Raw genomic sequence first — 22,243 nt, forward strand, 5'->3', positions numbered from 1 at the left:
ACCGTGTGTAGTAGCCGCACGCACAATAAACCTGAAGTAAATTCTTCATTTCAGAAGCCCTCTTACAAGTTGATGGAAAAACTACTAAATGGTGAAAGAGGAACTAAAATGTGTGAAAAAATGTTGCATCTCAGCAATAATTAAATAGCTGCAATTTATTTTTATTTACTGTATTTTTCTATTATTATGTGTCCACATTATGTGTCAGCCACTTAGCATTTCGTGCCTCCATGTGTTGTTGTATCAAGCACAGGATAAAAGTCTTAGAAGATTCTCATTCTATACCTACATTTGACATCTTCAGGATTCTCCCCAAGTTATCTTGTAGGACCCTGGAGTCTTCTAAAACATGAAAACATAAAAATGTCATTAGCCAGACTCTGAAGCCAGAAATGTCTCTTTTTGTCCCCAACAGCTGTCAGAACATTTGATACAGTGTTTTCCTTTCTTTAAAGGTTTTACTTATTTATTTTTAGACAGAGGGGAAGGAAGGGAGTAAGAGGGGAAGAGAAACGTCAATGTGTGGTTGCCTCCCGCATGCCCCCTACTGGGTATCTGGCCTGCAACCCTGGCACGTACCTTGACTGGGAATCAAACCAGTGACCCTTTGGTTCGCAGTCCATGCTCAATCCACTGAGCCACACCAGCCAGGGTGGCACCATGTTTTTTCAACATACATAACCAGAGCTGGACTGTTTCCTCTAACAGACTTTATACTTATATCAAAAGGGCTGCTCAGTTATTTTCTTCTGGAATGCGTACTTTTTCATCAAGTAGCAAATATTATTGGTTAAAAACAAAACTTTCCTGTGACTGATTTTATCCCATAATTATGTTATTCTTATCTTTAAAGTTAATTTATGTCTGTAACCCATATATTATTTAGTATTTAAATAATCTGATTCTTTCATAAGCTCTTTTTAAAAAAATACTGGAGTTTCATTTCTTTAATTTCTGCCTTCCTTGACCCATATTGTCAGGCCCTTAATTTAACTAACTCCACTTTTTAAATCATAATCAAAGTGAATGATCCAACTGGGGAGAATGAGTCAGGTACCCATGGCCCGTTATTTCTGTTCAATGAAAGCACGTGAGTACTTGATAGAACCACAAAGTAGTGACCACACTGAGTGTTTCTTACAATGGAATACATGAAACTATTTGAGCTGCTTATTAGAATGCAGATTGCTGGGCCCCATCACATGCCTACAGTTAGTCTCTGTGACCGCACCTGGACCACCCACATTTTAAACAAGAGGCACGGGTCGTTCTTATAGACACCAAACTTGGAGAGCCATAGAAGTAGTGTTTCAAAGGGCCTCTGACCTAGTATATTTAATGGTCAGCAAGCAGGAAACCACATTTTATTAAAGATGCTATATTTTTCCAGAATTATCCTATAGATTATCATCTCTCTGCAACGTTATTAGATATCTCTCCTAGATATTGGCCCTAAATATCAGACTGTATCCACTGAAAGGTTTAGCCTTGCAAATAGGTATCTCTCACTTTGCCTTGTGTGTATAGAAATGGGTACCTTATTTTCTAGAAATGCAACTCAGTACTCTATATTCATGTAGGATTTTAATAGGTTACACACATACAGTTCAAGTTTCAAAACAATGAAAGGATGTACAATGAAAATTTCCCCTCACTCCCCCGCTGTCTCCTCAGAGGCAGTCTTAGTTAACGGCTTTTTTATGGTGTAGGCTGTTTTTTTTTAATGACCTAAAAATTTATTATCACTTACAGGAAGCAAAAGGAGAGCATAGGAAAGGCCCTTTTGTTTTTTAATTGTATCTTTGACTGTTAAAAACTCCAGTTGACATAGAGATATCAGTCAGGTATTACTACACAACAAAACACACAAGACCCCAGAAGAGTATAAAATAAGCATGAACTGCTCACACTCTGGGGTTCTGCTGGCCTACCCGGGAATCTGTTCACTTCAGGAAGGCCTCAGCTGGGATGCCTGGGGTGACAGCTTCGCTCTGTAGGTCCCCCGGGATGTCGAGGTCTAGGAGTGGAGGTGGCTTATCCTTTTTACATTCACATTCTATTGGCCAAAGCAAGACCCAAGGCCATCCCAGGTTCAAGGGGATGGAGAAATAGACGCTGCCTCTTTAGTGAAAGGAATTTCAAAGTCACATGGCAAAGGCATGGCCACAGGGAGTGAAGAGGCAAGGACATCATTGAAATCTGAACATAATGTCTGAAAACATCATAACAATGATCCTTAAAGGAATAGCTTAGCATTTAGGCATTGCACTTGTAGAACACATGGCCATGATTTCCAAAGGTCTTTTAGTTGTTTAAATAGTTTTTAATGTCAACAGAAAGATTATAGAAACCTCGCAAGGCCTGGGTCCTAGACGCAGCTCGGGCAGCACAAGCCTCCCCGCTGTCACACGGGCAGGACAGGAAGATGAGAACGGGCCCCAGGGCAATATCTGAGGAAACGTGAAATACAAAGCTTCAAGCCCTACCAAAGGAGAATGGCTTTTTAATGAAAGATTTGCTCTTACGCCTTATCTGACTTCCCCTGCCAAGGGCCCTGAGGCACTAACAAGCCACTTGGGGAAAAGCACTGTGATCAGGTGTGGCTTTCACCCGTCACTGTCAACATGAATTTCTTTTTTGAGATTCAGTGTTTCATTACTGATTCAAATCTGTAGATTTTTAAAATAAAAGCAGTCATGTTCACAAAGTGACCTTTAAGAAAAGCTTATAAAACAAATGTCAGGGGTGATACTGGTTTCTGTTTCCTATTAAACTTCATTTCAATTGCTGTTTTGCTCATTTCAACAGATAAACTTTGTTTCTTGAGGTAACACTGCCTCAGATCCTATCAGTAGCCTCATCCAGATGTTTTTTTCACGTAGAACTTTCCTGTACTTTTATACGCCTGTGAAGTTATTTAGACATTCAGCATTTCTTGACCCAAACGCATGCAGCCCCGCTGACTGGGGTGAAGTAACTAGAACATCTAAGAACTCTGAAGGAGGAGAGGGTAGGACGCTGACACAGTAATCGGGTCATCATAGTTCAGTGACTCTGGAGATAAACTGAACAGATTGAAAGCTGTTCTACGGATGTGGAGGTGAGATTTGGATCTACACCAGCACTGATGGAACAGATACATCCTGTGCACTGTAAATGTCGTCCCCTAACACCAGACTGGGGCAATCAGCACGCTCCGCATCCTTAGATACAAACCAAGTTTAAACAGCATTATCTGGGTGAGAGCGTGGTGTAACGTTTCTCCTCTCCGCTTTGTCCTTTCCTTTAGTACGTGCCACCGGTGACCCTGGACATGGTTTAGGACCCATCGCTGGCGGCCCTCTGAGCTCAGCCAGAGGAAGTCAGAGGGATTCCCAGTGGAAGGGGCCGGACAGGGCATGAAGCAGCGGAAACGCCCTTGCGTTGCTGGTGGCCTGTGTCTGTAAAATGGCACAGCATCTTTGGGGAAACGTTTGCCATTTGTTCCCATAAAAGTAAACATATGCTCACCTTACACGTCCTTGCAATTCTACTCCTAGGTATTTACTCAAGAAATATACTACGCACAAATGTACTACGCACAAAGATTTATTGAAGAATGTTTATAATAGTTTGTATTCCTACCAGCCTTCAAACTGGACACAGCCCAAATGTCTATCAATAGATGAGTGGATAAACAGACTTCCAGTGGAGATGAAGGCGCCCGGGAACATGGCTCATGGCTCGCCTTCTCACACAACCACAGCAAAAACTACAACTAGACTACAAATGACTATTGCCCAGAATTGTCAGAAATCGAGCTGTATGGAAGTTTGACAAGCAAGGAATTAAAGAAGCCACATTCAGCCTTGGCTGGTGTGGCTCAGTGGATTAAGTGCCAGCCTGAGAATCAAAGGATCACTGGTTCAATTCCCAGTCAGGGCACATCCCTGGGTTGCCAGCCAGGTCCCCAGTGGGGGTCACATGAGAGGCAACCTCACATTGATGTTTCCCTCTTCTTTCTGCCTCCCTTCTCTCTAAAAATGAATAAATAAAATCTTTTTTAAAAAGTCACATTCACTCAGAGGGGAAGAAGGGGAAGAAATCCAGAGATACAGAAAAGCAGAGATGTGGAGATATGAAACAGGGGGTCCCATACCCACACTTGGTAGATAAAAAATTGGGAGGGATATCTCAGGAGCCAGGGATCCCAGCACCACACCAGGTCTGCCAGCCCAGGGCTTCAGCACCAGGAAGGTAAATCCCTGTAATTTCTGGCTGTAAAAACCAGTGATAGTTGGGGAGGTGGAAAAAAACTGCAGGATCTCAGGTATTCCTCTTAAAGGGCCCAGAACAGACTTAGGACTTACACAGACTCAGTTCCTCTGGGCTCTAGCACCAGGGCAGCAGCTTGAAGGGCACTAGTGGCACACCGGGAGAAACTGAAGTGTCGGGGGTGAGTGCCAGTGGACATTTCCCCCCAAGACAAAATTCCAGAGGGTCGGTAACAGCCATCGTCCCTTTTATGAGCCCTCCCCCACACATAGCCACAGAGCAGCAACCCCCCATATCTGAGACTACATCCACCTGGTTCATATGGGGTGCCCTGCCCAGGCAACTACCTAAGGCTCCGCCCCATACAACATGCAGGTGCACTTTCCTACATTAGGCCACACTACTAAGACAGAGGGTCAAAGCAGCTCTACCTAACGCACAGAAACAAACACAGGAGACCCTCCAAAATGAGGAGACAAAGAAACACAGCCCAAATGAAAGAACAGAACAAAACTCAGAAAAAGAGCTAAATGAAATGAAGATAAGGATGTATTAGATACAGATATAGAGTTCAAAACACTGGTTATCAGGATGCTCAAGGAATTCATTGGCTATTTCAACAGCATAAAAAAGACCCAAGCAGAAATAAAGATTATACTAAGTGAAATAATAAAGAAAAATTACAGGGAATCAACAGTGGAGTGGATGAAGTGGAGAATAAAAATCAATGATTTGGATCACAAGAAAAAAAATTTAGAACAACAAGAAGAAAAAAATTTTTTTAATGAGGATAGGGTAAGGAACCTCTGGGACAGCTTCAAATATAACAACATTTGAACAGTAGGGGTACCCAGAGAAGAAGAGAAAGAGAAAGAAATTGAAAACTTATTTGAAGAAATAATGAAAGAAAACTCCCCTAAATTTGGTCAAGGAAGTAGACATGCAAGTGCAGGAAGCACAGAGAGTCCCAAACAAGATGGACCCAAAGAGGACCGCACCAAGACACACCATACTTAAAATGCCAAAGGTTAAAGATAAATAGAGAATTTTGAAAGTAGCAAGAGAAAAACAGAAAGTTACCTACAAAGGAGTGCCCTTAAGACTCTCAGCTGATTTCTCAAAAGAAACTTTGCAGACAAGAAGGGAGTAGCAAGAAATCTTCAAAGTAATGGAAAACAAGGACCTGCAACCTAGATTACTCTATCCAGCAAAGCTATCATTTAAAATGGAAGTGCAGATAAAGTGCTTCCCAGACAAGGTAGAACTAGAGGAGTTCGTCATCACCAAGCCATTATTATATGAAATGTTAAAGAGACTTACTTAAGAAAAAGATCAAAACTATGAACATTAAAATGGCAATAAATTCACAATTATCAACAATTGAACCTAAGAAACAAACTGAGCAAACAAGCAGAACAGGAACAGAATCATAGACATGGAGATCATTTGGGGGGCTGTCAGTTGGGAGCAGGAAGAGGGAGAATGGGGAGAAAGTTGCAGGGATTAAGAAGCACAAATTGGTGGGTATGAAATAGACAGGGGACGTTAAGACCAGTATAGAAATGTAGTAGCCAGAGAACTTATATGTACGACCCATGGACATGGCCTAAGGTGGGGAGGGATTACTGGAGGGAATGGGGGTACTGGGGTGAGGGTGGCAAAGGGGGAAAAATTGGGACAACTGTAATAACATAATCAATAAAATACATTAAAAATAGGTGAATGTATAAATAAATTGTGATGTATCCATACAATAGAATACTACTTGGCAAAAAAAAAGGAACAAATTAAAAGGAACAACACAGATGAACCTCAGACATAGTATAGTGAGTGGAACACAAAAGAGTACCTATTGTATGATTCCATTTATATGGAATTTTAGAAAATGTAAACTCATCTCTATTGGTAGGAAGAAAACTAGAAGTTTCCTGGAGTTGGGAGTGGAGGGGAGAATTAACCGTAAACGGTAAAGAGAGGGTTGATGCAAATACGCATTTTGACTGTGGTAGTTGTTACATAGATGTACACGTTGGTCAAAATGCAATGACCTGTACTCTCAGCATGAACCCCATGGAGACTCTGCCTGCTCTGCTGGTGGCTGTGGCTGCCACACTTAACACAGGTGCATTCTATTGTACATACATTATTTCTCAACTACATGGCTGTTCTCAAGAAAGACTTGATATCACTAACTGTTAGGAAAATTCAAACCCAAATTACAGTGAGATGTTACTTCACAACCATTAGAATAGCTATTATCAAAAAAGCAGAACATAACAAATGTTATATAAAATAAAATAAAAAATACAAGGATGTGGAGAATTTGAAACTCACATGCACTGTTGCTGGGAATGTACAGCGGCTATGGGAACCAGTGTGAGAGTCCTCAAAAAAGTAAACTAGAATTACTGTGTGATCAGTCATTCCACCCATAGGTGAAATTTAAATTCCCCCCAAAATTGAAAGCAGGGACTCAGTTATTTGTAATTGATGTTCATAGCAGCATTTTTCACAATAACCAGAAGATAGACACAACCAAATGTCCATCAGTGGATGAGTGGATAAACACAATGTGGCATATACATACAATTGGATGTTATTCAGCCTAAAAAAAGGAATGAAATTCTGATACATGCTGCAATGGGGATAAACCTTGAAAATGTTATGCTAAGTGAAATGAGCCAGGCACAAAAAATAAATATATACCGCAGGATTCCACTTACATGAGGTACCTAGAGTAGCCAAATTTGAGGAGATAGAAAGTAGAACAGTGCGTGTCAGGGGCTGGGGTGGGAAGAGTGGGGAGTTACTGCTTAATGGGTACTGAGTTTCAGTTCTGCCAGATGAAAAAGTTCTGTGGATGGATGGTGGTGATGTTTGCACAGCAATGTGAATGTATTTAATACCAGTGAACTATGCATTTAAAGTGGTAAAATTTAAGTTTTGTCTATTTTACCACAAAAGGGAAAAAAGAAAGTGAGGGAGAGAAGGAGGAAGGGAGGCGGAGGGAGAAAAGGATGCCCAGACTAACTGTGTCTGTCTTGGGGCAGAACAGGGCCGATGTACCGCTGACTCTCAGACCCCACTGCCCGTCCTCAAGACCACACACAGATTTCTCGTTCAACAAGCAGCTCTCACTTTGTGAGCCATTCACTCTGCCGGGCAGTTGAGGGGGACTTATCGGAAAGGCATCTGAACGGTGAACTGGGGCTCTGCAGAGGGAAGTGGAGGAAAGGCAGAGCACGAGCAGAGGTGCAGAGGTGGGAATGTGCCCATGGTGCTCCAATAGCCTGATGCTGTGAGAACAAAGTGCACGTGAGGAGCAAAGTCAGGAGATAAAGCTGGAAAATTAGGGGGGCGGTGTCATCCCATGAAGGAAAGTCACCGGCTCATTCCCAGTCAGGGCACATGCCTGGGTTGCAGGTTCCATCCCCGGTCAGGGCAGCCAATGTTTTTCTCCTTCTCTTTCTCCCTACCATCCCCTCCCTCTAAAGTCAAAAATATAAATAAAACTTTTTAAAAAAACAGTAAAGAAAAGTAGGGTGGGGACAGATAAAGAGGGAGCTTGAGGATCATACTGAGAGTCCTTTGATTTTATCTTGCGGGCAGCAGTGACCCTGTCAGTGACTGCAGGCAGGGTGTTGATTTGATGGGATTGGAGCTGTAGAAGGGGGGGGGGGGAGACGTGGCTGGAGGTCGGAGGTGAGCATCGGGAATTCCCTGCTCCTCCAGAGCTGCCCCAGCCAATCTGACCAGCAGTTCTTGGTTTCTCCCAGTCAGTCCACAAGCATTTTACACTTCTATCCCACTTTGAGAAACATTAAAATCTTACACCCTTTTAACATGTCAGAAATTTCAAAATCAGTTACCTTTTACTAAAAACAAGTCAACACATTCTTAATGAGGAGTATTTTTTCCAGCCCCGCCCTGTTAGGTCCCTGCTGTGCTGTCTCCTTCTTCCTCCTCTCCCCCTCCCTAATCAGCTGGGATTGTTTTTCTGTGACAAACGTAAGAAGTTCCACACATAAAGGGCCACGAGGGACCCTTAATTTTTATTTTATTTTTTACTTTTTTATTGTTGTTCAAGTACAGTTTTCTCCATTTTCCCTCCACCACTCTCCCCTACCCCAGCCATCCCTACTCTTGATCCTACCTGCCTTTGGTTTTGTCCATGTGTCCTGTATAGTTGTTCCTGAAAACCCCTCCCTCTTTTCCCCCTTTATCCCCTCCCTCTGCTTACTGTCAGTTTGTTATTAATTTCACTGTCTCTGGTTCTATTTTGCATGCTAATCTGTTTTCTTGATTAGGTTCCCCTTATAGGTGAGGTCATATGGTATTTATTTGTCTTTCAGCACCTGACTTATTTCACTTAGCATAATGCTCTCCAGTTTCATCCATGCTGTTGGGGAGGGTAGGAGCTCCTTCTTTCTTTCTGCTGCATAGTATTCCATTGTGTAAATGTACCATAGTTTTTTTATCCACTCACTTACTGGTGGGCGCTTAGGTTGCTTCCAGCACTTGGCTATTGTAAATTGTGCTGCTATGCACATTGGGGTGCATAGGTTCTTTTGGATTGGTGTTTCAGGGTTCTTAGGGTATAATCCCAGCATGAGGGAGGCATTAAACAAGTCTTATTTGGACTAGAAGTTCCTTGGGTTCTCAGAGCCTTCTCAGGCCCCAGCAGGCCCCCATGCTAGGAATGACTTCCCTTCAATTCCTCCTGGACATGAGAGGTGTCTGCATGAGGAAACATACCTGACAAGCTGAGTTCCATCTGCTCTAAAAATAGCTCTGCCCTTAGACGGAGGCATAGGTGGAAACACTGCGCTTTCTCACACAATCAAGTTTAAAGACAACAAAGTTTTAGTGATAAAAAACGCAGCCAAAACACAGAAAATTGAACTATATGGAAGTCTGACAACAAGGAACCCTTCAGCCAGACCAGGGTACCAGAAGGAGAAGAGGAAGAGCAACAAATGGAAAAGTTATTTGAACAAATAATAAAGGAGAACTTCCCTAATCTGGCAAAGGAAATAAACTTCCAGGAAGTCCAGGATGCTCGGAGTCCCAAAGAAGTTGGACCCAAGGAGGAACACACCAAGGCACATCATAATTACATTAGCCAAGATTAAAATGAAGGAGAGAATCCTGGAAGCAGCAAGAGAGAAGGAGGCAGTTACCTACAAAGGAGTCCCCATCACGCTGTCAGCTGATTTCTCCAAAGAGACCTTACAGGAAAGAAGGGGCTGGAAAGAAGTATTCCAAGTCATGAAAGATGAGGACCTACAACCAAGATTGCTCTATCCAGCAAAGCTTTCATTTACAATGGAAGGGCAGATAAAGTGCTTCTCAGATAAGGTCAAGTTAAAGGAGTTCATCATGACCAAGCCCTTATTATATGAAATGTTAAAGGGACTTATCTAAGAAAAAGAAAATCAAAACTATGAACAGTAAAATGACAACAAAATTATAACTATTAAGCACCACACCTAAAACAAAAACAAAAAACTAAGCAAACAACTAGAACAGGAACAGAACCACAGAAATGGAGATCACATGGAGGGTTATCAACAGGGGAGTGGGAGGCGGAGAGGGGGAAAAGGTAGGGAGAATAAGTAGCATAGATTATAGGTAGAAAATAGACATTGGGAGGGTAAGTATAGTATGGGAAATGTAGAAGCTAAAGAACTTACAAGTATGACACATGGACGTGAACTAAAGGTGGGGAATGTGGGTGGGAGAGGGTGTACAGGGTGGAAGGGAGTGAAGGGGGGAAATGGGACCAGTGTAATAGCATAATTAATAAAAAATATTTTTGAAAAGAAAGATAGTTCTGCCTCTGTTCTCATTGCATTGTTTCCCTAGCGTGCCTGCTCATGAGAATCACCTGGCAGCTTGTGAAACACAGAGCTCCCCGGGCCTTTCTCTGGCGATGCTCATCAGGAATTCCGGAGCTGGCATCTGTGTGCTTAGCAAGTGCACCAGGTGATTCTCATACCAGGCAAGTCTGAAAAACCCTGTGAAGACTCTGCTTGCTCTGCTGGTAGCTGTGGCTGCCACCCTAAGAGAGCGAAGAAGCTCCCAGCACAGCAGATGACCAGTCTCCGTCAGGGATATTGATTACAGTATTCAGTCAGCTGCTCATCCCAACACGGGACAAGCAGGCCCATAGTGGCTTCCGCAGTACCGACAGGAGTGGACACAAACAGTTCTCACCCAGGGAGCCTCCTCTTGCCCAACTTCCCCAAGGGGACTGGACAACTGGCAGCTCAGCGACCAGAGCCACAAGGGCTCCGATCTTCACCCAGGATCCAGTGGACACCTGAAGACCAAGATCCAAAGAGCCAACAGAAGGAAAGTCTGCCTGGTAAGGTTTGCTCAGCCTTTCTTGTAAAGTGAACTAGAGGGTTTTAGGCCATTTTGCTGAACGCTAAGAGATACCTGGATACAGTGGACTTGGCTGTGCTTTAAAACTGTTCAATTCTGGGGCCTGGGAGAATTCAAAGCAAAATCCTTGTTTGTCCCTAAGTATGGGACTGAATTGTTGGAATATAGAGAGAGGGAAGGAGGCCAGGGGAATTTTACTGTGCGGTAACAAGCTCAGTAGCTGCCCACCGTGTGCCGGGGGATGTGTTTATTTGCTCCAACAACAAAACATACCTGGAAAAGCAGGTGCAGCTGGAGTCGCCACCTGATTACAACAATGTACGGTCATTTCCTGAGTTCCATCTGCTTTCTGCACAGCCAAAGTAGGTACATTCAGTGGGAACGTTATGGAAATTACCATCATTCAACAAGCACATGCCCAGGAAAAAAAGTGTGTAGTAGGAAAAGCATCTTTTAATGAACACCTCATTTTTATGCAATGTTGGAGAAAAAGTCTTGTTTCAAGAACATGAATGTTTACCTAATTGGAGCTTCCTCTGCTACATCAGTGTAGATTTTTTCCAGAGGCAGATCCTGAGACAGGATATGAGTACAGATGGTTTATCTGGGAAGTCCAGGGAAATGATACAGACTGGGACAGCAGCCACCAAGGCTGCTTGGTTACACTTTTAACCGAGTGACTGACCACGGAGGGCAACTGGAGCTTGAGCCGGCAGGTGGGGGGACTCGGGGAGACTGTGTAAATGGTACCCCTGCAGGGGCAAAGGGGCCGATGGATTTCTACACCGACATCTGAGGGTTATTGGTGGAGTGTTGCTCCCAGGATGGGGGCGCTTACTTCCCTGACACTTTTGGACCTCTGAGCAGGACCATGTTCAGGAAAGTGGCCTCTGGTTTCAGAAAAAAACCTTCATGCCGATGTGGACAGTTAGGTGTCAGCCAGAGGAGGATAAGTCAGTCAGGGCCAAGGAAGTGTGAACAGGGCACCAATGGCGTCTGTTGCATTTTATTAACCCCATGTGCACTTCAGCCCTCCTGAAAGTTTTCCACACAGAACACCATTTAATCCTTGCTTCGTGGTCAAGCAGCATCACTAAGAGCACAAGTTACTTTAACCTTCTCTATTATAACTGCTATGGAGGTGGCAGAAGGATGTGCTGTCAACAACAGGGCTGTCAGCCTCTCGAGAATTCTGAGCTCTTCGGTCTGTTTTTCAGTTCTGCCACCTCTTCCTCTGTTGCCTGTGGTTGTGAGTAGTGTGCCCTCCCCCAACGCCTACTTTCCCTTTCGCCAGTGGACTGTAGACTTCCAACAGCAGGTAAGCAAATAGACAATCAAGTTTGTTGGAACTGTGGACAAAAAAAGATGAAAAGACGGCAGTACCACCCAGAGCTCTCCTGTGGGCATTCTGAAAAGTTTTTTCGTCATCTGGCTCCTCAGAAGCCATTTCTGCCTCTTTGAAACTTGGCTGTTCCATGTGTAGAAGAGGTGACGAGAATCGGGTCTGCACAGGTTTGTGAGAAGAAACGAGGATGAAGACCTGGGAAGGGAGGGAACATTGAAAGAGGGAGAAAGTCAGGAGGAAAGAGAAACACTGAGGAAAGGCCAGGATGGGGGAGCCTGCCTGCCTGCACTTGGCTCCTGCCTGCACTTGGCTCCTGCCCGTCAGGAAACCCGCCCACACGGGCCGGTCCTGGAATTCCCCGCAGTGCTCTCAAAGCTTCCCTGGGCCTCCACCACCTGCACTCCGGACCCTGACTATTCAGGTCGTATGATCTTTCCCAGGGCCTCATTTTGGCTCCAGGCCACAGCTTTCATCAAGGGCCCAGCCCCAAGTGTTAGTGACCCAATGCAGGTGTTGCTCTCCTGGTCTTTACTTTTGTCATTTCTCCTGGAAATCCTCCCCTCACTACACCTTAGAATGCTTGCCACCTTCCTTAGTGGAATTACCCTGTCAACACGTCCTCAGGCCTCACCTCAGTCGAGCCCGGCCTCTGCCTCGTTAGGCTTGGCAAGGGTGGGCACTGGCTCAGGGGTGAATTCACCCCTGGAGGGACAGCTGCAAGAGCGGGGCTTGCGGAGAACTCCAAGAACCAAGCTGGGGCTGAAAACAGTAATTACGCCTTTTCTCCCAATGCATTAAAGCAACTGCAGTGCGGGAATTCAGGGCGGACGGATTCCTGGGTGGGAATTAGCAAGGCCAGGGCCCTAGGGGGACCAGTGTGAAGAAACAGAGGGGTCAATGAGAACAAAGTCCAAGCAAGTTAGAGAAGGAAAAAAAGCAGGGGAGGGTTGAAAGGTTGGGATGATGGACTGGAGACAAGGGACGCAGGGTCAAAGAAAAGCTTCGATGGGGAAGCAGGAAAGGAAAAAGTGAAATACCTGAAAGTGTGAACAAAGGAGGCAAGAGTCAGAGTCCTGAGTTTCCCAGGCAGAGCCATTTGAGGATTTGGCGAGGTGGCCCTGTGAGCACAGGAGGGGGTCACTAAAGGGGAGCTGAGGCAAAAGACCTGCGGCCCATGAGGCTCAGTTAGTGGCGGGTACTCGGGCAGCTGCATGGGGTAGTAGATAAACATTTTTCTTTTCTTCTTTTTTGGTAAAGATTTTATTTACTTTTTAGAGAAAGGGGAAGGGAGGGAGAAACATTGATCGGTTGACTCTTTCACACCCCCAACCAGGCACCTGGCCCACAGTCCAGGCCTGTGCCTGACTAGGAATCAAACCAGTGACCTTTTGGCTCACAGGCTGGCGCTCAACCCACAGAGCCACACCAGCCAAGATGTGGCTAAACATTCTTCCCACCCACAGGAACCACAGTTTCCATTTCATTTTTATCCTGACTAGTCCTGTGTCTTTAGGCAAGTCCATGGAGCCTTGGATTTCTCATTGATAAAATGGGGATCATAATACCTGCACTCACCACACTGTTTTACAGATTTAAACGGGAAGATGTCTGTAAAACACATCACTGGCAGGCATTAAGATACAAGTATGTTATAGGTACTGTTAGTGCCCAATAGAAAAAGAAAGACCAGATGAAACTTTCTGAAAGGCTATCTAAGAAAATCATGATACACACTTTTGGTCACCAGCCCGACATCCATTCTTCTTTTTTCTTTTCCTAACAGTTCTCTGAATTTTATCAAGATTTTATCTTTTCTGTGAAGTTATGTACATCCTATAGAGACTGTGTGTTTCAAGACAGGCTGGTTCCACCTCCAGAGCCAGGAGTAGGCCTGACATCTGTAAATATCACCCAGTCCCCTGGATCCGGTGGTGATTTTAGGGTGTGGTACGAGGCCTGATTCAGGCCAATGATCTACAAGGGGAGGGACCCTAGAAACTTCTGGGAAAGAACTTTCCTGGATTTAAAAAAGGAAGAGGTGTCCTCATTTCCTCCAGATATTGCATTATGTGGATGTAAACATTCTCTTTTCATCTTTTAAAGACTGAATCCAGCTTCGGTCACATTTGTCTTCAGGCCTCATAGCTCCAAATAAGCAGAAAGGATGTCTATATCTTGGTCCCACAGACCCAAGGGCAGAGACAGGAGCTGTGTTGAATGACTACATAGGCAAGTGTCTTCATTCATTTCAAGTAAAGAGAGAGGGTAAAAGTTGTGGGCCACTGTGGATTCAGCTTCCTGAGTGTCTAGAAGGAGCACCCTCATCACACCCTCACCCTCTCCAGGCTGCTGTCTGCAGCAGCCACCCGCAACAGGAGTGGTATTAAGGAATCTCCACCAGATGGCCAGTGCTCAGCTCCTCCCAGAGTCCTGCCCCATACACTTACGAGACAGAGAGAGAGTAGCCACCTCAGCCATTGTCTCAGGCAGAGTCCTCTTCTCCTGGGAGGTTTGATGCTCAAGACTGCCTGTGACGGCGGTGGCAGGCATGCTGGCTGCTGGTCGGGCGGTGTTCGCCCGGTCCCTCCCTTGGCCTGTAAACAAAACTGCACCTGTTCTCCAAGCAGCTAGCCCACCTTCCTATTCTCAGCAGAAGCTACCCCAGAATTGCTTTTTCAAAGCCATTTTTTAAAAATGACATTTTAAAACTATACTTTCCAGTTTTAAAAAAAGTGAAAAGTAAAAATTTGAGCAAATAGAACAATTCTCAGGTTACATGCTTTTATGTTTTCAGAGTACTTCTAAGTGATTTGATTTTTTTTTTTGCCACATTAATAAGAGGACTGTCCCTCTGGCCTTAGAACCAGAGACCACACAGTATGCAAACGTGTACATGTGTGTGCGTGTGGAGTGCGTGAACTCCACTAAAGTGGAGTGCTGTCTGCCTGGGGGTCTCCATGAAGGCCCATCATTAGGTTGAGGTGACTGGAGAATGACCTAGAGGTCAGGGGCATGTCGCTCCAGTTCAAAGTTCAGAGTCAGATCAAGAACCACCCACTAAAGAATGTAATTGATTTAATCTTCCTTCCTGCTTCCACTAAGACTTAGTAAAACTGCTTGAATGGAAGGGAGGAAAGAAGGGGAGAAGAAAGAGAGGGGGAGGGAAGAAGAGGCAGAGGATAGCAACTCTTGATAGATGAGACTGTGAACACGGGTTAAGACCTGGGTCTGTGGGTTTAGTTTCACCTAACGCTTCACAGGCTCCGTGGCTGCAAAACAAATGACAAAGCGTCCAAAGAACCTAAGCTCAGAACTGCTCTGTGACATCTCAAAGGCCTACACCCAACTATTGTTTAGGTATTACTGAAACTGGCCACCTGAGTTCTTACTCACTTTCCACCGATTTGTGGTCAGATAAGGACAGTGTTTCAAGCTGCACATCTGACACAGGCCAAGGGAAGACAATGCAAACAGAGAACTCTGCCAAGATTTGTTTTTAAAGCAAAGAGTTTCTACCCCACAAACTGCATGTTATTCAAAAGGTCATCCATTCAAGTCAGCTCACTTGGCTTTCTCAAAACCACTTCGCAGATGACTTAATTTAGGAAAGAATCTCGAATGTCTGGGGTCAACTTCTTTTAGGGAACATTTGCTTAACATTTGAATGAGCTGGCTTCTCTGGAGAGCGAGTGGTTTGACCCTGGCCCCTGGTCTGGCATGGACTTTCTGATTGTTCAGGGTGTCAGTCTAACCTTTGCAGCCGTCTGCAGCCATCTGTCAGCTCTCGGGTGGGGTGACAGAGCCCTGGGTCTCTATCTCCCTGCACACTCTGCCTACTGAAAGCTACTGGGGGTGCAGGCAGTGTGCAAATGCACTTTGCATCCCTCCCCCCCCGCCCAGTTGAAATGACAGGAAATGAAATTCATGGTAAAAGATTCTGGATTGCTGAATTTGCAACCACTGGCAACTAGCCAGAACCTGGGTTTGTTCATTCTGTGTATCTAGGATGAAGGAGAGATTTATGTTTACTTACTTAGTTTTCATTCTGCATGCAAAGCACCTTTCCAGAGTTGGCCTGGAGCCATCCGAGTGTTTATGGAAGGGCGGTTCTTGTGTGAGGACTGCTGTTGGGAGGGTGGGCTTTAGAAATTGCCACCTGTTCCAGTATTTAGACCTGAACAGTATCCCAAATACCACACAAATGGCCAAAATAAAAGAATGGCTCACTATCCAAGGAACGGCTTTCCCTTTCCACAGAGCAGAGCAGGATTCTCCAAACAGAGGCAGACAGGAGCATCCCAGAGCGTCACAACCTGACGGCAGGTCACTCTCAGGCTTTCGGTTTTCTAGTCTGAGAGAGCCCAGCGGGGTTTCACAAAGCTGGTCGCTGTCTTCCACAGTCAGTGTCTGACAGGGCTGGTACCTTCCACCGATAAAGAGGAGCCTTCCCCACCAGACAACTCAAAGAATTCCTCATTGTGTAACCCTGTTTTTCTTTCCTCTCTAGACACTGCATTGTTCACATTCCTAAAGAAGTGACATGCTTTTCCACTCCCACCACCAACTACTTGTGGGTGCTAATCCCAAGTTCTTCTCAATTTGTGGGTGAGCTAGGGGTTAGGAGGGCCTGACCGACAAGAACAACAGAGGGTGGGATGCCTTTGTGGCTCCTGTGCTGGGTCAGGGTGGGGCTGAGTCTGCGCTGCCACCTCTGAACCCTGGCCCACCTTTGTCTTCGCTCGCAGGTGGCCAGCACCTTGTACAGGGGGCCCTGCGGTGGCTGTGGTCACCCAGGTAAGACTCCCAGACAACTTCACTTCCGTTCTCCAACTCAGTTCTCTAAGGAAGATAAGAAATCAACAGGAAATGTAGTGGCTGCATCATTTACCTCCTGCTCCACTCTATTTGTTTGATATTTAGATTCCTATACTTGGTGACCCCTCCCTCCTCGAGGGAGGAGATCTCCAGGCTGCCATCTGGAGCAGTAGAGATCCCTTTTTTGGATGGGTCCAGAAATCCCAGGGGTACCCACTCAGTCTTAAAAGGTCAGCCCCAGTCACTGTCAGTGCAAAGTCTGGTTTTCTTCTGGGGGCTCCATTCTCCCCGGGTCTCTCTGCCCCCACCACCCCCACCAGCCGGCTGTGTGCGGCCACAGACAGGACTGGAGGAGCTCCAAGTGGGCTGCCTGCTGTGCCGGAACCAGCCCTCCACTCCCGTTCCCCAAGCAGGTTCACAGGCCTCTCCATCCGAGAACATCCCTACAATGCCTGCCTACTTGCTAAAATATTTTTAAAGGAAAAGAGTGACAAAGTCTCTTCTACAAAATGCATGATATAGAGACCAGGGTTTCCAGAAAATCTAGGGAAAGGCATGACCCTAAAACACTGACTAGAGTTATTCTTATTGTAATGGTTGTCTCACAAAAGTAAGTATTAAACCATGTGCTTGTCCAAATATAAAAACAAGTGCAGAAACTAAATATAAACAAAACTAAATTAAATAGCCTCATTAATTTAACTATGTTAATATACTACATCAAATAATGTTGAACTGAATTATCCAATTCAAGCAGTGTAATAATAGCTAACATTTCTGGAGCAAGTACTATGTTCCTGGCCAAGGTACTTTAAATGACTTTATTTATTCAACGCCCACAGCTTCAGAAGTATGATTGTTATTTCCTTATGACTGAGAAGGCAAATGGGCCCAGAGAGATTAAATAACTTCCTAAAGAGACACATCTAAGAGGTGGGAGAACCAGGCTTGGACCCAGGGAGTCTGAGCCAGGGCCTCTGCTCTTGACAAACTGTTGTGTTCTAGGTATCCACGGCCAAGGCACAAGTTCCTGTTTGAGTTCAGTGTGTCTGAACCACAGGGGGCCCTGTGATGACTCCGTTGCTTTTTTTCTCTGTTGCGACCACATCTAAGCCCTCCTTCATGCAATTTGCACTAGCATCAGTGGGCATAAGCTCATCATTTAATTTTTAAATATATTTTATTGATTATGCTATTATAGCGGTCCCAATTTTTCCCTCTTTGCCCATCTCACCCCAGTACCCCCATTCCCTCCAGCAATCCTCCCACCTTAGTTCATGTCCCAGGGTCGTACATATAAGTTCTTTGGCTTCTCCATTTCCTATACTGTTCTTAACATCCTCTGTCTATTTTGTACCTACCAATTACACTTCTTTTTTTTTTAAGCAAAACATTTTTTTATTGATTATGCTGTTACAGTTGTTCTATTCCCCCTTCATTCCCCTCCACCTTACCCCCCCATCCCCACAATTACCCCCCCTTTAGTTTATGACCATGTGTCTCAATTCCTTTAGATTCTATATTTCCCATGCTATTCTTGCCCCCCCCATCTATTTTCTATCTACTGTCTATGCTACTTATTTTCTGTACCTTCTCCCCCCTTCTCCTCCTCCCACTCCCCTGTTGCTAACCCTCCTTGAGATCTTCATTTCTATGTTTCCACTCCTGATCTAGCTGTCCTTTTAGTTTGCTTTCATTTTAGGTGTGCTTGTTAATAACTGTGAGTTTGTTGTCCTTTCACTGTTCATGTTTCTTTAACTTCTTTTTCTTAGATAAGTCCCTTTAACATTTCATATAATAAGGGCTTGGTGATGATGAACTCCTTGAATTTGATCTTATCTGAGAAGCACCTTATCTGTCCTTCCATTCTAAATGAAAGTTTTGCTGGATAGAGCAATCTTGGTTGTAGGTCTTTAGATTTCATGACTTGGAATACCTCTTTCCAGCCCCTTCTTGCCTGTAAGGTGTCTTTTTGAGAAATCTGCTGACAGTCTGATGGGGACTCCTTTGTAGGTGACTGTCCCCTTAGCTCTTGCTGCTTCTAGGATTCTCTCCTTCATTTTAATTTTGGCTAATGTAATGATGATGTGCCTTGGTGTGTTCCTTGTTGGGTCCAACTTCTTTGGTACTCTCTGAGCTTCCTGGATTTCCTGGAAGTCTATTTCCTTTGCCAGATTGGGGAAATTCTCCTTTATTATTTGTTCAAATAAGTTTTCCACTGGTGGCTGTGCCTTTCCCCCTTCTGGTACCCCTATAATTTGGATGTTGGAGCATTTAAAGATGTCCTGGAGGTTCCTAAGACTCTCCTCATTTCTTTGAATTCTTGCTTTTTGACTCTTTTCTGTTTGGCCATTATTTGCTTTCTTCTGGTCCACTCCATTGATTTGAGTCCCAGTTTCCTTTTCATTGCTATTGGTGTCCTGTGCAATTCCATTCATTTCAATTAGTTTCGCCTTCATATATTTGTCTAATTTGTCGGTATAATCAACCAGTTCTGTGAGGATCCTGATGACCAATGTTTTAAACTGTGCGTCTGAGAGTTTTGCTATTTCTTCATCGCTTAGATCTATGGGCTCTGGGGCTTTGAGATCTTGCAACATTTTTGGTCTGTTCTGGCCCTTTAAGTGTGAGAAGCGGCGCCTTGGACTCCCAGGTCGCTGGGTTGTGTCGCTGTATGTGGGGGCGTGGTCAGAGCGGGAAATGGCGACCCCCTCTGCTGTTTCTCACAGCTGGGTGAGGATTAGCGTCTTAGGTGGTTCACCTGGGCCGGGCCACTCAGAGTCGCTGGGTTATGACGCTGTATGTGGAGGTGGGGTCAGAGCGGGGAAATGGCGGCGCCCTCCACTGCCGCTTGCCGCGGGGACCCGCTGGGCCCAGTCCAACCGCCCACTCCCTCGCCTGTCCGCCCGCGCACAAATGCGCAACCACAGTCAACATGCAGCACCGCTCCCCCGCTGTCTCCCCTGCGGTCGCTTGCCTGGTGGCTCGCTCGGTCGCTCACTAGGTCCAACCCTGCGCCTGGATTCCGCGTCTGGATTCCGTACCTGAGCCGGTCTGACCAGTCCTCCTGTGCAACCCCGCTCCACCAGCCACTGGTTTCTCCCCTTACCGGTCAGGCTGAAGAATTTGTTGTTAACGGACTTCCGAAAAGTTCAATTTTCCGTGTTCTGGCTGTGTTTTCTGTTGCTAATATTTAGTTTTCTCTAATCTTGGTTGTGTGAGAAGGCACAGCACATCCACCTATGCCTCCATCTTGGCGGAAGTCCCCAATTACACTTCTTAATCCCTGCACCTTTTTTGCTGTTTTCTCCCTCCCAGTTGATAACCCTCCAAATGATCTCCATATCTATGATTCTTATTCCTGTTCTTGTTGTTTGTCTACTTTGTTTTTGTGTTTTAGATTCAGTTGTTGATAGTTGTGAGTTCATTCTCATCTTACTATTCATGGTTTTGATCTTAAATAAGTCTGTTTAACATTTCACATAATAAGGGCTGGGTGATGATGAACTCCTTTACCTTTACCTTGTTCGGGAAGCACTTTAATCTGCCCTTCAATTGTATTTTTTTAAAGATTTTATTTCTTTATTTTTAGAGAGAGGGGACAGGAGGGAGAAAGAGGGAGAGAAACATCAATGTGTGGTTGGCTCTCACATGGCCCCCACTGGGGACCTGACCTGCAACCAAGGCATCTGACTAGGAATAGAACCTGCAATCCTTTGGTTTGCAGCCCATGCCCAATCCACTGAACTACACCAGCCAGGGCTGCCCTTCAATTTTAAATAATAGCTTTGCTGGGTAGAGTAATCTTGGTTATAGGCCCTTGCATTCCATCACTTTGAACACTTCTTGCCAGTCCATCTTGCTTGCAAAGTTTCTTTTGAAAAATCAGCTGACAGTCTTATGGAATGCCTTTCTAGGTAAGTCTCTGCTTTTCTCTTGCTGCTTTTAAGAGTCTCTCTTTATCTTTAACCTTTGGCATTTCAATTATGATGTGTCTTGGCATGGTCCTCTTTGGGTCCAACTTTTTTGGGACTCTCTGTGCTTCTTGAACTTGCATGATTATTTCCTTCACCAAACTAGAAAAGTTTTCTTTCAGTATTTTCAAGTAAGTTTTCAATTTCTTGCTCTTCCTCTTCTCCTTCTGGCAGCCTTATGATTTGGATCTTGGCCCTCTTAGAAATGTTCCAGAGACCTCTAAAGTCTCCTCTTTTTTTTTTAATTTGTATTTTTTTATTCCGTTCTGGCTGTATGTCTATTTCTTCCTTATGTTCCAAGTTATTGACTTGAAACCCGGCTTCCTTCCCTTCACTGTTGGTTCCCTGTGAATTTTTCTTTATTTCACTTAGTGTAGCCTTCATTTCTTTCCTTATGCTTTTAGCATACTCAGTGAGTTCTCTAAACATTCTTTTTTTTTATTGATTTTTTAAATTGATTATGCTGTTACAGTTGTTCTATTCCCCCCTGCATTCCCCTCCACCCTACCCCCCCATCCCCACCATTACCCCCCTTTAGTTTATGACCATGTGTCTCAAGTCCTTTAGATTCTACATTTCCCATGCTATTCTTGCCCCCCCATCTATTTTCTATCTACTGTCTATGCTACTTATTTTCTGTACCTTCTCCCCCCTTCTCCTCCTCCCACTCCCCTGTTGCTAACCCTCCTTGAGATCTTCATTTCTATGTTTCCACTCCTGATCTAGCTGTCCTTTTAGTTTGCTTTCATTTTAGGTGTGCTTGTTAATAACTGTGAGTTTGCTGTCCTTTCACTGTTCATGTTTCTTTAACTTCTTTTTCTTAGATAAGTCCCTTTAACATTTCATATAATAAGGGCTTGGTGATGATGAACTCCTTGAATTTGATCTTATCTGAGAAGCACCTTATCTGTCCTTCCATTCTAAATGAAAGTTTTGCTGGATAGAGCAATCTTGGTTGTAGGTCTTTGGACTTCATGACTTGGAATACCTCTTTCCAGCCCCTTCTTGCCTGTAAGGTCTCTTTTGAGAAATCTGCTGACAGTCTGATGGGGACTCCTTTGTAGGTGACTGTCTCCTTAGCTCTTGCTGCTTCCAGGATTCTCTCCTTCATTTTAATTTTGGCTAATGTAATGATGATGTGCCTTGGTGTGTTCCTTCTTGGGTCCAACTTCTTTGGGACTCTCTGAGCTTCCTGGATTTCCTGGAAGTCTATTTCCTTTGCCAGATTGGGGAAATTTTCCTTTATTATTTGTGCAAATAAGTTTTCCACTGGTGGCTGTGCCTTTCCCCCTTTCTGGTACCCCTATAATTCGGATATTGGAGCATTTAAAGATGTCCTGGAGGTTCCTAAGACTCTCCTCATTTCTTTGAATTCTTGCTTCCTGACTCTTTTCTGTTTGGCCATTATTTGGTTTCTTCTGGTCCACTCCCTTGATTTGAGTCCCAGTTTCCTTTTCATCGCTATTGG

General features: G+C 44.6%; 1 pseudogene; it reads left to right on the top strand.

Annotated features, from left to right (window-relative positions):
* LOC119048176 (RING finger and CHY zinc finger domain-containing protein 1-like) overlaps nt 1-22,243 on the top strand; it is a 63,216-nt pseudogene that overhangs the window by 1,761 nt on the left and 39,212 nt on the right.

This window comes from Artibeus jamaicensis, unplaced genomic scaffold, assembly GCF_021234435.1.
Source record: "Artibeus jamaicensis isolate MK-2021 breed Jamaican fruit bat unplaced genomic scaffold, CSHL_Jam_final contig_373, whole genome shotgun sequence".
In the NCBI taxonomy this organism is placed as follows: domain Eukaryota; kingdom Metazoa; phylum Chordata; class Mammalia; order Chiroptera; family Phyllostomidae; genus Artibeus; species Artibeus jamaicensis.